We start from the raw sequence: 15,456 nt of genomic DNA on the forward strand, positions 1-15,456 counted from the left end.
AATATATCAAGGATACTATGTCTAGAAACTACTTTCACAGTCTTGTACAGTCTTGAGCAGTTCCATTGAATCAGATCACATTTTGGCACATATGGACTTATTTTAAGTATAACTTTGTTTGGTGTTTGTAAAACATATCAAAAGGGAGTAATCTTGGCAGTTGTTAAATACTGTTGGGAAACTAGAATCACAATTGTATTTTGGGAGCTCCTCTGCTTCACACTTTAGACAAAACCTGTCCCTATTATCTCTGTTACTCTACTTCAGAACTGTTAATGAACCATGGGAGAATTTTCTCACCAGCTAGCACTAGTGGGCAGTAATCATGCAGATCTACACAATTTTTATTTAATTTGATAATCAATTTATTATCAAAGCTAAAACTGCATGGGTGGAGGAAATTGGTTCCCAAAGGGGCAAAAAGATGGGAAATTAATAGAACACATTATAATGTGATCTTTGCATGTCTTCATTCGGTCTGTTAGAGCTTATTAAAATACTGTAATGTGACCAACACAGAATTAAAATGAAACTAAAATATGCTTTGTGTTGTTATTTGCCAGTTTTTATTCTGTATTCTGAGTATTTTTAATTATAATATGAATTAGGTTAACAAGACTTCAGCTGTCGACAAATAACCCTGATACATTTGTAATTAAGTCACTTGCCAGCATTTTTATTCCTATATGGTGACTCTACTCATAAGCATGTGCGAAAGGATTAGAGGACAACATTTTGCAAGCAGGAGAGTATTTGCTTTGGTTTGCCCTTGTTGTAGAATCTTTTATTTGCAGTTTATGTTTGTATTTTGATGTGCAAAAAAGCACAATGTTATCAATTTCCTTTTTTAGTGCTCAGTTGAGAATTTAGATGTTCGACATCTTGGTTCAGTTTCTACCATTGTCTTGGTAGAGAAAGTTTTAATTTCAACCTTGTCACTCTCTGTGTGGAGTTTGCATTTTCTTCTCTAGTTTGAGTTTCCTCTGACAGGTTAAAGACTATGTTGGATAAACTTGTAGCTTGCATTATCAACAAATGTTTGTCAGATGTTTTGCTGCTCAAAGTATGTGATAGATGATCATGAACAGTTCTGTTTCTTCCTTAACCCTTACAGCCCACAAGACGTTACAGTGCCAGACACAGTAGAGGTGGAACTGCGTTGAAGTGAGTAGATTGTTGAATGGTAGTAAAAATTTGACCTGTCATCAGTATTTTTCAATATCATCACAAGCCAAGGAAGCTTTTATTTGACTTCACTGGTACATGACAGAAATGGATTTCTTAATCAGGCATGTTTCAGTGAAGGTGCTGTGTGTTTTTAGCTTTCATCAAACTGCATTGTTGTGTAATCATTGGTTGCATCCTGACCTCTGATCTCAGTTTTATGAAAATGCAAAAAGGTTGTCATAAATTGCAGGTTTCGGAGAAAATCAATGGGGAATTCTAAAGTAATAGCTGCTCATCCGTGGACATTAATGCAATAGTATACTCATCCTACACAGAAACAACTATATATGTTAGTCTACAGCATATTATTTCAGTCAGTAGTGGTTTGTACGTTCTCTGACAGTAGCAGTCTTTTGTATGAATACAAATGCAGTGACCTCATGCAATTCGAATGAATTTATTGTCTTTGCATGATAAAGATTTCACTACAAAGTGCTTCCGTCATGAAATCTATGCCAGTGACAGTGATGCTTGTGGCTCAAAGGACTGTTAAGGGCCTCTGCAAAGCATTGTTGCATAGCATTCTAACCAAGCAGGGGATTTTGATAAATAAGAATTGAATTTAGTTCCAGCTGTGACATGTTGATTGATCAAAAAGCTCATGGCTAAGGCCTCCCTCCTCACCGGTCTTATTTATCCTTGGTCAAATGGTTTCAAAATCAATACTAGCCTTGTACGCAACCTTTTCTGCTGCAGGCACTTGAGGGGCGGGGGGAGAAAAAGAAAAACACCTGCTCTCTTGGTGATTGTTACTAATTTTTCCTGTCAAACATTTGAACACAGAATAATTATTTGCTGTGTGGTTTCAGGGCACAACAGATTATTGTACAATCCATTTAGATAACTTCTGAGAGGGGTTGGAAAATGAAACTGCCTCAAACCACACAAGTCAAGCTGGGAAAGTCATCTATCAGACTCTGCAGTGAATAACTCAACTTAAAGACCTTTGGTCTTAGTTGTGCTGCATTCCTCATGTTCAAATAAAAGAAAGCATGTTCCTTGTCACATTGCAGATGAGACTTAGATGGCCTTCACGCGGGACATTTTGAATACTTGAAATTGCTGTTTGTGTCACTAAAGCTTTGCACTTCTGTATAAATTTAATTGGCTGGTGAAGTGTGCCAGCTGTTGTCTAAGTAATCCAAACACTTTCCTTTTGAAGCCCTGGATTGCATTGTTTTTGTCAGTCCATCATGGCATCTGTCTGAGAATCACTTACATTATGTATCAAAACACACATTTCAGATGCTCACAAATGACAAATAAAAAGGATTGTTTAACTCGAAATCTGTGGCTAAAGAAGTTTAGAATAGATAAAGACAAAAGGCAGACTGTGAGAAACATCAGCATAGGTAAAGACAAGGCAATATTCTCCTCATTATTGTATTATTTATTGTATTAACTGTGTTATCTCACATTAAGAGTGAGCATAATTATGATTTAAAGAAAATAAGAAAGTTGGTCATATTTTTCATATGTTTTTTATGCATCTATGTGGTGTTAATGTCAAAATTGTTAGTTGATATTTAAAAATGGTATGTGTGTGTACATTAAAGGTGCCTTTATACTCTTGAATAACCATTATTTTAGTTATATAAGTCATGTCACGTTGTGTGAGGTGGCTCTAATAAAATCTTGCTCTTAATCTGTGTCAGACTGCACCTTATCAGTTTGAGGCATGTCACATAGTTACACTGTGACATGTGTGCGTTGAACTGCAGTGCTATCATGTAAGCAGGAGGATGTACTGGATATGGTAGCTTGAGTTATTTATCTGCATATATTTTTAACACAATCTTCTACTTGTTCAAGTTTGATTTGGTTACTAAATGTCCACTGGTTAAGCCTCAATGTGTGATCCAGGGCACAATTTTGGACATGTTACCTGAATCATTTTGGCAGTGATGTTTAATTACATTTCCATTTAGCATCTTAATATGTCTGTAATGTGTGGTGGACATTTTAGTTTGTTCTATTTTTGTTGTCTTGTGGCCAAATCTGATTGGTATAGCTTTGAATGCTTGATGCTTTATGTAAACATGAGGTACATTTGCATTGTAAAAAAGCTTCCATCCACTTCCATATTAAAGCCATATATATTTCTTCCTTTAAAATAATGTGACATATTTGACCTTTCAGCTGTGTACTGTATGTTACATTTACTATTTTCGATGGTATGATACTTTCAGAAAAGATTTCATTGTTTTACAGCAGTTTATTTTATAACACATGTGTAGGGCATAACTTCTTGAGAGGTCTGAAGGCATCAAGTAACCTGTTCTGATTTGGTCACCTACGCCTTTCTGACACTGACAGGATGAGGTCTGCGCCTTGTTTTATATTCTTCTTCATTTGTTTATTTTAGCGTCATCTTTGCTGGCTCTATGTAAAAACAAAGAAGAGGGCCTCTTTGGGGTAAGTTTCTCTCTGCCAGACTTGATAAGTAACTGACCCCAGTGTTTATAAAAAGAAATGGACATTTATAAGCTATTTACAAGACACTTGAATCAAGTGGAATGACTTGTCTCAAATTTGAATGAGTTTATTGTTATTAAAGTTGAGTCCACTCCATGATATCACCATTAGCCTGTCTGTGGCTGGCCGACAGCTGTAACCCAAGCACACATTGTACATTTTCCCATTTACTTCCCCTAGGCTAGGCTACAGATAGCTCAGGGAGTATTTATCAGAGAGAGTTGGCTGTGCCCTCGAGCTGGCTGCTTCTCCAAGGCAAGAGGCACATCATAACATTGTCTGTCCAATGATTTGTGTGCTTGATAGGTAAAGGCTTTTAAAGCCATTTCTCAATTCATTTTTTGAGCTAATGGAAACTCGGACAGCTCCATCCTCCTTAAACAATGGGTTATAGAAATGTAACAGATGTACTTTGTCTAATAGTTTGTTCAGGTGTAGTGGAACCTAGTTACTCAGAGAAACAGATGTAAATTGTAGGTTAACTGCTTGACTCTAAGTGTGTCACTTGTGGTAGGATGAGCTCTGGGCTTCTTGCTCAAGAAATTTAAAATAGAGGGCCGAGGATCTAAACCCACTTATTTAGACAGCTGGAGGACATTTTATTTGCTCTGAAATGTCAGTCGTCTGTAACCATTAGTGAGGAAGCTCCAGGAAGTGGCTTTCTGTATGCTTCACAATTAGTCGGGATGAAGGGCAGGCCATGCCAAACCTTGTTCCGCCTCAGTCAGCTCACGTAATTATTATTGTTTTGGAAATCCATTACAGTCCAGATGATGGAGCTGAAGAGTTTGTTTGAGAAAGCCGGAGTTTTGGTAGTGGTTTATGCAGCTGCTTGGACATATTGGAAAAATATATTGGCACTGAGAGGTTCGGTGCTGTGGGATTTATTTTATCTTTTATGCTGAACATTAATGGAATATTATTTGGAAATTGCTGAACTGAAAAAAACAAACAAACACCGAACTCCAGGTTGCAGGTTGCAGGAAAAGACACTAGGCTATGATAGGTTTTACTTAGAGTCTGATTCCACAACGAAATTCTTTGTTCAATTAGTGGAGTTGATTATACATTTGAAAGCCATTGATTATAGTGGATGTGCTGTCAGCATCCTCATTATTCCCTTTGGAGGATAAGAGTGCTTTGTCAAGATGCACGATGAGTTGATGATGTGTACCTCTTAGCAGTATGACATCTTCATCCATCATGGAAATTTTGGATCTCTCAATCTTCAGGCTCTTAGCTCTCAATCATAGCTCCCTCACCTCCTGACAGGCAGCCACTGTAACATGCAAGAGGAGCCATAGATGAGCTCTCCATTAATGAAAAAATAACATATCACACAATACAAATGAGAGTGAAGAAGTGAGAGCACTTCAGAAATGCCCAGATAATTAGACTGTCCGGCAGCAGATTGATGGATGCACTATAATTACCTTTGTGTTATTATTTCAGGGCCAGACAAAAAAGAAAAGCTGGTTTCTCTGCTTTGAGCTGCACTGATTCATTAATCTCATTAATGTGTGGAATTAATATCATTTTATCAGACATTCCAGAGCTGCTGGTGGTGTGTGTGGCTAGAGCCATGATTCAGAACTGTCAGCAAGAGGGAAGGCATCAATCTAGCTCAACACACTGTCAGCTCATCTGCCTTCCAGTCTCGAGATGGGTGAAAAGTGTACAGAACAAATATAAGGCTGTTTCCCTTTACTACTCATTTGTTTATTGTCAGCTATGTCTTATGTTTTTATTCTTTCTTTTTCTTCTTTTTCCAAAAAGTGGCAATGTAGGCCATGCTGGTCCTTTGTGGTAGTTCAATTTTAGCAAAGAATATAAAGTAAAGACATAAGAAGAGAGCAAAGACTGGTTATTATAATAACACTACAGTCAAATATTAGTTTTTTCCCACTGATATGCCCCTTCCATCTCACATTTGGATGTTTGGCACTCCAGATTTTCAGTTTGGTTCTGTTTGTACCAAATTAAACTTTATTCTGTTCTTGTGAGTGCTCCAGTGTTTAGTCTTTTTATTTATTTCTGAAAATATCTGGCTCTTTGGCTGCTAAATACTCCACCATGTCCAGTGTTTGATCAGCTTTTTAGAGGTATTTTGTTGAAATTACTTTGCTGGAGCTTACTGTGAGAACAATGAGAGTGAACTAGAACAGTAATTGGGAGGAGGAACTTTGAGCATTGAGGGGAACTATATTATAGATTTGTCTGACTCTTTATCGTCTTTTTTATTATTATGAACGACCCCTTTAACAATCTGATGTTTTCTTATTGTCATTTGGGTTAGGATTAAACACTGATTGGCCATTTACAAATCCCAGGGTCAGTGATTCAAATACCGGTTCCTCCTGGCTACAGGCCACAGGTTTCCTTGGACAAAACACCAAAACTCTATAATAGTGCTGACATGAACTCTCTGCCAGCTGTTCAAAAAATATTTTGCTTCCAGCATCAGTAATGTATGTCATTATTAATATTATCATTATTTATACATGTATTTTTCACTTCCTTTTGTCATTTTCTTCATTCACTAATTTTTCTATATTTTACAGTTAATTACAAAGTTTTGATGTTACTATACATATTAAATAAAAAGAAATGCTCCAACCTGTCAGACATAGGCCCCTCTATTAATAGCAGTGCCGTCCTTAGACCTCCACCACATATCACCTCGCAGGTGGTTTAGTTTGTCGATGGGAGGAAATGGGATCTTTACACCCAATTTGAGGTGAAGTGACTCAGAGTTTACATGTAGGATATCCCGTGACCCTGGAGTAATGACTTCCAGACTGCAGGTGGTCCTGCTCTAGTGTGGCAGTGATAGGACTCCATAAACAGACTTAATCACATTCCTCCAACAGTCCTCTCTCTCTCTCTCTCTCCCTCTCTCCGTCTCTTTCTCTTTCTTTCTATACTCATTATATATACAGTATGTTAAAAGACTGGAAATATATAATACATTTTAAAGCTTTCTTTAATAACATACTCACCTGTACACCACTTGTACTGTGCTCCATTGGCTCATTCTTTAGCCATTATAAAGTGGTGGATAGACACATTCAAGTTTTTTATGGCAGATGTATCCTTCCGCTTATTTCTATATCACACAGACTCATGCACAAAGACATGTAGTAATGTTAGCACACTTTGTCATATGTGTGCCATGTGAAGAAAGTTGAACAGACAACTGGGGAGGGGGTGGCTGTAAACCTGACTCAGTCTTATTGTGGGAAATCATGGTAGGCTGTGTGAGCTGTCACAGAAAACAGCTGTTCACACATCCTTTCTCTTTTTAATGGCACTTCCGTGGTATCCCATAGGTCTGGCTTTGGAATACAACAGCCACTCCTCTCCAAGTACAAACGCGGCTTGTGCTTAATTGTTTTCAGATTTTTTTTTTCCTCTTCTCCCCACCCATTGAAGCCTTTTCCAGGCCTTAATAACAAAGCGGTTTTGGAGGGCTACGTCTGAGTCAAAACTCTATGAACATGCCTGATTCCAGCAGGCAACGTACTGCCCACATGGAAGTTTCTTGTGGAACACAATACAATACTCATTAGGACCAACTCAAGTGTGGAGTTTTTAAAATCTAGAGCAGGCTTACTGAGCAGACATGGTGTATCTCTCCACCATCCTTTAGTCATTTTTGTCTAATTATTCACATCTGAGCTTTTCATTGCACCTATGTCGGTAATTATCAACAAAACGGTAACAAAGTGCTAAAATCTGAGGTGTGCTGTTGTATGTAAACATAAAGCAGTGTCACAATCTAGCTGAACACAGGCTGATTAAAGCACAACTAGTGATTTAATCTAATTATGCATATTTGGAATATCTCAAAGAAATGCTTTTGTGCCCAATCCTGATCAGTGTCCTTTAATATTGAGTGTGTCCTGATATAGTCCAGTCTGGTACTTCCTGTATAATTCCCTTTGTTCTCTAATCAATAATATCAATAAATAGTATCATCTATATTCTCCTTTCTTTTTTAAAAAATGTTTATATTCAAAACACTAATGCATTATATTATTGATACAATTGGAATGTTTAGTGAGGAGTAAAAAATGACACTCAAGTCCATGTATATGGTGTGTACATATTTAAATACACATTTCTTTACTTGAAGACCAAAAACAAGATTAACCCAGAGGTCCAGTCAGTGAGACAACCAGCTAAAAACACACAGTAGCTATAATTAGCTATTCCTAGTTAAGGCATGTTAGATCCAGACCATACCTGGGGCTTATTTTTAACCTCCATCTGGGCAAAAAGAGGTTTTTCACTCCAATTAGCCTTAATGGAAATGTGCTTGAATTATCGAACAAAAATGTTAACACTGTAGAAAGCTTAAGGTCTAAGGACAGCTCTGCTCTGCTGTCCAGTGTAGACCTGTCCTCTGCTGTGGACAGCAGAGCATCTTGTTCCAGTTTGCAATGTTGTTGATATAGCATAGTTGAGCTGTTGAGCCATGCCTGAAATTATCATTGGTTGGGGGTGGGGTGGACAGTAGGAACCTATGAAACCTGCCACCCAGGCCCTAATTGGAGGTCATTAATCATGTGAGGCTGTTCTGCAGTGAACAGTCCTGTATTTCTTTGCTGTCTGGCCATCATTCAGAGGTCTCTTGTATAGATGAGGACTCCAAGTCATGGTGGGAACAGTTTGGACATGCACACACATTTATGGCAAATATTACTAAGCATGTACTGACTTGTATTCTTAGTTATACTGGTAGCAATTTTAATTGTAGTAACAGTAGCAGTAGTAGTTTTATGAGTTCCATCAGTTGTACTTATTATACTAGTCTTCTAAACATGAAATGGCACTGATCAATTAAATATCAATTAGCTGTTGTTCTAATTGTTTTGCTTTCTAATTGTAAGGGTGGCACAAATGAGAACACCTTGGTATTACACCTTGAAATTACTCATAGTGTGGCTTTTGGTTCACATTGGTGCTGGTTGTGTTGATGAATACTACAGTAAAATTATAAAAGAAAACAAAAAAAATGTCCTTAACAAAAACGTGTTGACCATGAGTTTTGTTGAAGAATTGAAAATTTTCATGGACTGTTAAACTCTATATGACAGAAAGGCTGGTATAACCTGTTTTATGCTTATTCAGTAGAATTACAGATTAATGCTCTTGATGGCTACAGCTTTTCGTGTTAAAGGAAAGAGCTTGTTGTAAAAAAAAAAAAAAAATCTCCAACAGTTGTAAAGCTTTGGATTTTATAGTTGAAGTAATGGCAGAGAGTAACACTGTATTTTTTAAATTCCAGATTTAGTGAATTTGGTATATAAAAAGAATGTACAAGTGTACAACCTGTGTGCTATTGTTCATATAAAAATAATTAAACTTTCTTGCCAATAAATGTATAGCTTTGCCGTTTATTTCATAAGTACTGTTCAGTGAAAGCTGGACTTGTTAAGAAGTTGCTAATACAGTAAGCAACAGAAAGCCAGTCTTGTCATTATTGCTTCTGTGTTTCATGCAGTGTTTTACTTCCTTCATATTTATGTGAGAAAGGGAAAAGCCATAGGATACTTCACAACAAATGATGAGCTGTTAAGATTAGCATTCAGAGGAAGAGCCCAATGGCTTATTTGGCCTTGCTGATTTGTTAAAAAAGGCACCGACCTCAGGATCAGAATATTGTGACACCTCGCTTTAAAGTCCATTGATTAGAGCACAGGTAGTATAACATACAATGATCAGCGACAACATCAACTACTAGGTGGTTTTAACATTGTGGTGAACAGGGGCCAGCATGGGAATGTTGTGGCTGATTTGTGTGCTGTTGTAAACATCACAGCACATATTAGAGGACATTGCTATGTATGCATTTATAGGTACATACTGCACATGCAAAGAGTGTTGCTGTTCTGTATTTACTATTTTTTATAGCACAGTATTTTGAACACTTACTAACCACATTACTAATCCATCTTCTGACATCAAATTATTCCAACTCACCAATGGGAGTTTTAACTGACTGATATGAATTAGGAGTAGGAGTATATCTGAAAGCTGGAAATCATGACCCCCTTCCAGCAGCTATTGATTGCAGTAGCAGAAAATCTATAGTAGCTGATTTGTGAACCATTAAGTTTTGAACCCAAAGCTCATAATGTTCATATTCACAGCTTTGCTCTGTGCTGATGAGGGTGAGGGTGGGATAAAGAGGCAGGGGGTTAGGGCATTAGATGCTGAGGGGTTAGAGGCAGCCTGTTAGAAAATGAGGGAAACGCGTTGGAGGGACTCAAGATCATTAAACAAATCAATTTAATCCTATCTGGAAGATTGCCCACACAAGCAATAAAACAATGAGGAAAGTGCACAAGGGGAACAGTTTGTTATTATTATATTTGAAAGTCAGTTCTCATAAATCTTTTAATTTATTGATCTTATTCAAAATACTACCGGCAGGGGTTCTTATCATTATTGAATCAGTCCTTCGTTTATGTAGTAAATTAAATGAAGACAACATTGTTTATGCTGTAGTAATCATCTCTAAAGAGTTATGAGGTAAAAGTATGTTGACAATGAAGATCAAGCATGTAACTAAAACAACTTTATTATCTGGAAATATTGTGGGATTAAATAAATAGACCTGCTCATGTGGATACTGTATCTAGCACTTATGACAGAGGTCACTTCACACTTTTTACTGTCTGTATTTAGTTGCCATCAAACTGAAAGTTAACATAAGTTATTTTATTGGTACAACAAGCTTTTAGTTCTCTACTGTCGTTAACATTTTTCAATATTCCAGGTAGCTCTCATGCATGCTGAATATGCCACCGCCAGAATGGAGGGAAAAATGGCAACGACAGAATCCTGAGGTGAAATGAAAAGATAATTAGCCATTTCTAAAATAAGGACCCATTACGCCAGAGGTGTCAAAAAAGTCATGAGGAGACATTAATCACAGCCAGCATCACACATTCTCAGGTACACATATTCCCCTCTCTCGACCATAACGCTAACACTGCGTAGATGTGCAAACTGTGACAGACCTCTAGGGAAACACTAATATGTTTTTCATACATATTTTGATTTCATCACGCTCCGAGCCGCAAATGAAAATTGCATCTGACTCACAGAAAGGCATTGAGATCTGCTGGATGTTGTCCATCTGTCTGCAGTAATTGAGTCTTTTGGGGGGGAGGGACTTCTTGGTCATGCAACAGTTGAGCCATTTACTACAGAAGTACTTTTAGAAAGGCCCCTCTGTTCTGAAGCCAGGAGTATATTGTTATACGAAATTACTGTATGCTTAACTATAATTTCACATTGGTTATTGTTCATTGTTCACACATAAAAAGCCTTTTTGCATCACTGTATTGTCATCAGTTTGGTTTTACATTGATATTTAGAGCTGCTATACATTGTGTAGTCTTTGGTGCAAAGAAAGCATGATGTGTTCTATTTTAAAATTATGTTGAATATTGGAAAGCATAACATTAAGATCCCTACTAACCTTCCCACATGCTACTTAGATCAACAAAGACAAACGTTGGATAAACACGTTAAAACCACCAGTTAAAATTTAAGCGGTCTTAACAATAATGAGTTCATTGGTCTTCAGCTAGTTCAGAAAAGAGGCCTAAATTGTAACCATACTATGACATGATCTCATTGCAGTCTTTGCTGGTTAAAACGAACTTTCCTACCAAGAGCGTTTCCCAAATAGAACAGCTTATTGTGGTTCTGAATTTTTTTGTTTTTTTATTTATTTATTTTTTAACATAATTTTAGGCTCTCTTTCTTTGTCTATTTTGTCTGTACTGTAGTCAATTTCTACTTTGATGTAGCCAACAAGGTCAATAGTTAAGTTGCCATGAATGATATGAATCAAAGGTGGCTTTGTGGCTATGTTTTAGTTGTTAAAAATTAATAAACTCTTCCTCTTAATTATTTTTTTATATCTATCTAGTAGTGCAAGTTAGCAGGAGGAAAACCAGTGTTTCTCCTATTTGAAACACTACACAAGGGAACAAATGAGGCAAGCTCTTCTGACTGGTGGATTTAACTTTTTCATAAGCATACCAGCAGCAGCTTCCATCGGCAATAGACTAGGTGCGCATCATCTCTGATAGAGTGCCGGCAACCAATTCTGGACGCTGTAGTGCTGCCATTCAACTCACTCCTGGGCCAGTCGGAAAATTGCTGTTAGACGGCCAAAGAAATCATCTGTATTAGCCATGAGCAACATTAATACACATTGCTGAAGACCCCAGAGCTCATAGGATTCAGCCATCCCAAAATCCTGCAGCCTGGATCCTTCCAAGATGTGTTGAGTGGCGTCCTAATCAAAAATCAATGTGCCCACTTGAGTAGGCCCACAAGGCCTCTGTAGCAGGTTATGTAATCTGATAATATCAATCATAACTGTGTTAGAGGCATTCTGTCTGACTTTTACAGGACTGGGGTCAGTGAGTAGGGGGAAGGAAGGGTGAGGGAGACTTGGTCTCCGATGCCATCAATTACCACTTATTATGGGGAAGCTTACCCTCCCAGAAAGCTGTGTAGCCCCTCTACCATAAATAATATTAACAGGACCAGCCTCATCAATCAATACCAGCACAGTTGTATTGCTCCAGCCTAAATGGCAGCTTCCATGGCTCTCCAGCCTCGATCAATGACAATGGCTCCTCTAGACTCACACATAAGAGTAAAGCTAGCTCTTTTTGAGCCCTGGGGTCTTCAGCCCTCCTTCCCTCTTCTGCCTTCTTTATCCCCTGGTTCTATGACTGTCTGTCTCTGTCTCACTTATATTGAATACACAACCATCACCATACCATCTGAACCTGCAACTAACCGCTGGCTTATGAACAGTATGAACACAGATAGAGGAAGTGCCAAAGTGTCTGAAAGGGAGATTATGTAGAATCAATTAGTCACTTCAGTCAGGGCAGTGCAAAAGGATATTTTGCTATTTGTAAGCAACTAACTGCTATGCGATTCAATTTTTTGCCACCATGTTCAACTCAAATTTAAGCAATGTTTCTTTACCTACAGAGAAGAGGTTGAAATTGCCTAGGAGGGTGGGATGATATTAGGACCATAATTACATAAGTAAATAATTAGCAGGTTAAGTGCAAAGCATGATTAATTAGCCTCATCATTTGCCTGTGACCTTAGCTCTCTTAAATCACTCTCTGTGTGACCAGCTCTGCCGTAAGTGAATCATTCACCCAGGAAATGAATGCTTCATGCCCAGCAACTAGTGAGAGACTAAGTGGCTTTAGCAACCTTTGTCTTGTGACTGTTATTTGGGTGGTTACAGCATGTCTGTAGCCACAACACAATAACATGATGCAAGCTTTTCAGGAAAAATTATATTCCTAATAGTTCGTATCAATAATTATCTCAATGAAATACAAATCATTACCTTAGTTGAAAGGTCAATTTTTTTTTATTCAGATAAAAAATAATACTAAAAATGATTTGACTGCCCATTGAAGGTTAATTTTAATAAATAGTTCTTATGAAAATACTAAATTTGGGCTTTTTAAGTGTCAAAAGCAACAGCATGTGTCTCTGCTAGTGCTGAGAGGTGGATGTTTAATACTGTTCCGTGTGTGGAAATTAAAAATTATATTTTATAATGTATGTATGGTGTAACCTATTATGACAGTAGCAGATATAAGATGTAACATAGAAATGATCAAAGTATAGTAGTGTAAAAGTTGTATGCTAGCATAAAAATGAATATAAATTCAAAACAAATAACTCTGGGAGTGTAACAGTTTTAAAACTGAGACTGAAACCGCAACAGAAACATTCACGATCATGTTATGGTCATGGAAGAAGCATGAAGATACCAATTTACTTCTCCCGTACTCAACACATGTGAGAAAGGTCCTCACCTCAGATCACTTCAGATGTTTCAATTGACATGCAATTTGTTCAAATTAATTTGAATTCAATCCACATATCATGCTGCACTTTATCAGTCCATATATGATATATGCCAGGTTTTTAGAAAGACTGAGGATGCCCACCCAAAATTTGATTGCTTGATTTGCTTGCAAATCGCCTCATGTTTAGACATCCAGTATATTTTTTGGATTCAAACTAAGCATTACAGTTCAAATATTTACTATTTACCATATTCAGATGCATGTTTGAAATTTGATAAAAATGAATAAATGAATAAATTCAGCCCTAATCCGAGATAGTGTCTTCCAGCTTTGGTTTTACTGAACGCAATTGCTCCTGGTGATTTTAGAAAATAGAATTCATGTATCTACAATATATAGAAGGCATAGGCATATGAGCTTTGCTCTTTTTGTTTGTTCACGAGCTTTTATCTGTCACTGCAACTTTGCTGCAGGAAAAAAAGCTGTATAGGTGATCCATGTTTTGATGCATTCAGGGACAGTTAAAAGTGTAGGCCATGCATGTTTTGAAAGCCTCTGACCTTGGTGTAATGCCTTGAACCACACTGTGCTGCTTCATGTCAGACTACCACCAATATTTTTTACTTTGTTTAGTTTATTTTGTATTTGCTTCTAAAGTCTATTGACAATTCCTCTTGTGGGAAACATTAAGTGCATATCCTATTGCATGGTTCTAGTTGTTTGGTTATCAATTAAAATGCCCAGAATACTGATTGTGCTTGATACATACAAACTCCACATAGTAAAGTGAAAATTATTTTTTGACATGTTTCAAATGTGTTACTCCAAATACTGGCCTTAGAACAATTTACAAACAAACTACAAAGTTTCAGGCTATCTGCAGAGAAGGCATTATGTGGTTCAAGCAATTTGTTAAACAGGAGATGAGCTTAGGATGTTTCAGTAGTCCTGGCTAACCCAGACCTCAGCAACTCACCACCTGAGAAAAAATGCTACAGATCCCCCACCACTGCCAAAATAAGTTACTAAAGCTGCTTTTTAACAAAGCTTGTTTTAAGATAGCCCCTCAGTGTGTCAGTTAGGCTTTTTGTGCAACTCGTTTTAGGTTTATTACTGATGCGTCTTGAAGACCCATTTCTGACTGTTTCTCACTGTCAGTCATTGTTCATTATCTCATTATGTCATTGTTACATAGAACAGAATAACTACATTTGGAATAAATAAAACACAATACTAACAAAATCACAGTCTAAGGTTCGTCTGACATATACAGGTGGATATACACTTTTGCAGAAAATGACAGAATGGGGGTGACGGTGGGGATGGTGGGATATGGCTTTTTGCCAACAGTAGAACATGTCAAATCTATTGCAGGATCACAGAAAGATGCGCTCTTTGTTCACAGTAAAGGCTTGAGTCTCATCGAATTTGTTCTCTGCGGAATACAAGCTTCAATCGACTCATTGACTAGGGTGTCAGCCAAACATGTCTGAGACATATCAGAGAAGTAGACAAACATTTTACAAATTGTTGATTTGTTTTCATACAGGGAGAAGGCCTAGATAATGTTGCCTCCAGACTCTACCATGTCGTATTTATGGCATAGATTTAGATCAGATTAGATTTTCACATAGATCTTATTTTGATGGTAAATACAATTTTCCATTCATTTGAAATCATCTTGTAATCGTTCTTTTTTTAGGATTATGTATTTCAAACGGCCGTTTAAAAATACATACACTGTGTTTTCAAGATGTTTCATTTTAATCATCTTCAGAAGAGGAAAGGCCAAACCACTCCCTTGATGAGTATGTACAGTTTGACATAAGCACTGTATTTACCTCCAGTAACCGTCACAGTTGGCTGCAACCTGTCA

Source organism: Anabas testudineus, chromosome 3 (genome assembly GCF_900324465.2).
Source record: "Anabas testudineus chromosome 3, fAnaTes1.2, whole genome shotgun sequence".
NCBI classification, from domain to species: Eukaryota; Metazoa; Chordata; class Actinopteri; order Anabantiformes; family Anabantidae; genus Anabas; species Anabas testudineus.